Here is a 3,893-nt window from a genome sequence, read left to right on the forward strand (position 1 = left end):
TGTTGTTGTTGTTGTTGTTGTTGTTGTTGTTGGAGAGGTACGTTAGGGGCAGCCGGTGGTGGTGGTGGAAGACGCGCGAGTGTCGGTGTACAAAAAGAGGGGTACGCTTTTTGTACCCCTATAACTGTGCACGGGCAGTCTGAGCCACCGGCACCACCACACTGAGCAAGGCAAGGGAGGTGAGCCAAGGTAAGGCTGAAGCTCAGGAGAAGCAGAACGACGCCAAGACCAAGACCACAAAGAGCGAAGGGGACGAAGCGGCCCCTCGGCAAGATCCTTGCCGGGAGGCGGGATCCCAGCCAAGGAGGACCACAAGGCCCCCGGCAAGAGCCTTGCCGGGGATGACAGTAGGCGCCATGGCAAGACCCTTGCCGGGGCCCCGGCAAGGCCCTTGCCAAGAAGACCTGTAGGGCCACCATCAGGCCCACACCAGTCAAACCTCCACCGCCGTTCGCATGCAGCTGCCGACCCAACCAGCTGGGCAGGCACCTGCGTGGCGGCATGCAAATCTTCGTGGAGACCCACCACTGCGCCACCTCAGCTGCCTGCTTGCCTACATGGCACTGCGGGCGCCGCTGGCCAGGGCGCGTGTCGACGCGAGAGGGAGTAGCAACGGACGAGAAAGGGCTCTCCCCCGTCCCCGATAAAGCAAGGACACCTGGGCAAGACGCATTAAATGCGCCTTGTCATGTAATGCGAGGGATAACCTCACATCACTGTTCCCTTTCCACCTCCTGTGTGCCACTGTGGCAACCCCTTTCCTATAAAAGGAGGCCCGAGGCGACCAGGAGGGGGATTCGGCTTTTTGGAGCTCCTCACGCCCCATAGCTAGCTCAAGAACACAGATATACAATCCACCAAAGCAGGAGTAGGGTTTTACGCATCCCCACGGCCCGAACCTGGATAAACGAACCGTGTGCTATCTGTTTGATCCGCTCTTCTCACGACCCCGCGCCCCGCAACCGTAGTAGGGATTCTTGTGATCCCATAGGTGTTGTTCCCACCGATATCTTTGATGCGCCAGGTAGGGGTGCAGTTGTGAGAACCGGCTTTACTAGTTAGTTTGACGCTTCTTCATTGTCATGGCGCCCAAGAAGAAGACGACGGTGGCGGTTGGCCCGTCGGAAGCCGGACATCCCGTCCCGACACGGGCGAGCAGCGGACCGGTCACAGAAAGGACCCGGGGCGCCGTTCGCGAACACCAACACCGTCCCAGCAGCCGGAGTTTGGGAGGCGGCGATGCTCGTGCGCCTGGTAACGGGCTGCACGCCGCCAAATCCAAAGACGGAGCCAGGCCCTCCGTGGGTGGCGCGGGGCCTTCGAAGATCGCTACCGCCCCGCCCGAAGGCGATGCGAGGGCCTCCAAGACTCCCACGCCGGCGCCGACGGCGCGCTCCTCTCAAGCGGCGCGCGACGAACGGCGCAATCACGCCGAAGTCCCCGGGCGTCGCCGCGGGAAGAGCCCCGAGCGCCACTCCCGGGAGGTAGAAGACCTACCTGCTCGCCGAGGCGCTGGTGAAGATGGCATGCGACCGCGGGGTCGTGATAGAGCTCCTTCTGACATGGTCAGTAGTCGAAGCGCGTTGCGATCCGTGCAGGTTTCGCTGCCACCAACGCCAGCAGAAGCCCTGGCGCACGCAGTTGCTCCTCGATTTTCCTCCCACTACGGGGAAACTCGACGAATGGAGAGCCACTATCCGAAGCCTTGTTTCGGTGGCCAACAAAGACGAACCGAGTACGGTGGAGCCCCCGGGTCAACGCTCCGACGGAGTCCCACGTACCAGTGGCAGGAAAGCCGGCGGCGCCGCGACCACGGTGCACTCGCCTCCTCCTCGCCCGGTTCCGCGGACGCCAGCCCGTCACGACGTTGCGGGCGACGAAATCTCCATAGCGTCGTTCGACCCGCGGACCCACTGTGACCAGCGCACAGTCCTTCAGGAACGAGAACATGAAGACGCTCGAACCACTATCGAGCGCAGGCGCGGAGCGCGCCACCTGTCAGACAGGCGAGCAGGGCCTGCTGCGAACCACCCGGCACCGGAGAGCCCTGGAGGCCTACCTTACGAGGTAGGCTATCCGGCTTTTACCCGTGAGCTGCGGCAGTTCCAGTGGCCCACTCACCGTACCTTCAAACCTGACATGGGCGAAAAGTACAGCGGCAAGACCCACCCGTCCGAGTTCCTCAGCATCTACACCATTGCGATGCAAGCTGCCGGAGCCCGCGATGATAAGGTGCTTGCGAATTACCTTCCGTTGTCTCTTAAATCCAACGCCATGTCATGGTTGATGCACTTGCCGGTACACTCTATTTCCTCCTGGTCGGATTTGTGCCATGAGTTTGTGGGTTCCTTTACTGGAGGCCACCAAGCCCATGGCCAAGCGAGCGACCTACACGTCATTCCCTAGAAGGGAGGCGAGAGTCTCCGCAAGTATATACAGAGGTTCAGCCAGATATAGTACAATATCCCTGATATTCACCCTACCGCCATCATCAGCGCGTTCCATCAGAACGTGCGTAACCGCAAGATGCGCGAAGAGCTGGCAATGAACAAGGTGATAGATGTAGCAGAACTCTATGTTCTTGCTGACAGATGTGCCCGGGCTCAAGAGGGAAGGAAGTACCCCGGCAAAGACGCCGGCATGGAAACTGACTCCTCAGATGAAGATACTGCCGCCCCGGCGAAGAAGGGTCGGCGCCGCAACAGGAAGCGCAAAGGTAAAGCCGTGCTTGCCGTCAAGGGATCTGATGACACCAGCTCCACCAAGAAAACCAAGGCAGATGACCCCGGCAAGGAAATTGCCGGATGTGTCGCCTGTCGGGCCTTGGCGGTTGCTGAGAAGCCAGGAAACTCCAACAAGCGATGCTGCAAGATCCATCGCACCAAAGGCCATGCTCTCCAAGACTGCCGACAGGTTGAGCTCCTCGCTGAGAAGCAGAGGGCTGAATATGAGAGGCGGGACAAGGAGAAGGGCCAAGACGGTGCTAAGGGGTCTGGCAAGAAGCTTGACGGCCAGGCGGGCCGTCACAGCAAGGATAAACAACAGGAGAGGCCCGCCCGGGGCCGTGACAAAAAGCCAGAAGACGACGATCATGAAGAGGACGACGAATCTGGCGACCAAGAGTTTCAGAGAGCTACAGAGGCCATGTGCGTCGACGGCGGCGCCTCGCTGCATACTTCTCACTGCCAGCTTAAACAGTGGGTGCGAGAGACTACAGCGACAGAGCCGTCGTTTGATGCCCAAAGGCCGCTGAAGTGGTCCAGCACACCTATCCTTTATGACACTGAGGATCACCCTAATCGCACTACTGCGGTCGGGTGCTTGCCATTGTTGGTTTCACCAACAATACGCAACCTCAAGGTGACAAAGATGCTAGTCGTTGGCGGGGCCGGTTTGAACTTGATCTCGCCTGCCATGATCGAGAAACTGCAGATTCCTGATGGAGACCTCGAAGAGACGGGCACGTTTCAGGGGGTCAACCCGAGAAGAAGCCAACCTAAGGGAAAGGTCACGCCGCACGTGACTTTTGGAAGTGATCTGAACTACAGGACGGAGAGGATCGTGTTTGATGTTGCCAAGATCCCCTTGCCCTACAACGGGATCCTTGGCTGCCCAGCGCTGGCCAAGTTCATGGCGGCATCACACTATGCCTACAACACCTTGAAGATGCCAGGACCTATGACGATCATCACCATCCCCTCCAATAAGAAAGATGCGCTGATTTGCGCTGACCAACTATACTAGCAAGCAGTTGCAGCAGCTGCCGCCACTAGGGCACTTGCTCCTGCCGCTGGGACCCCGGGAGGGAAGAAGAAGAAGAAGACCGGTGAGACCTCGGACGCCCACTCCGGCAAGCGCACCTCTTCGGAGTGTAGCGCTCCCGTCGAGGACGT

The sequence above is a fragment of the Triticum aestivum genome, chromosome 1A (assembly GCF_018294505.1).
Source record: "Triticum aestivum cultivar Chinese Spring chromosome 1A, IWGSC CS RefSeq v2.1, whole genome shotgun sequence".
In the NCBI taxonomy this organism is placed as follows: Eukaryota; Viridiplantae; Streptophyta; class Magnoliopsida; order Poales; family Poaceae; genus Triticum; species Triticum aestivum.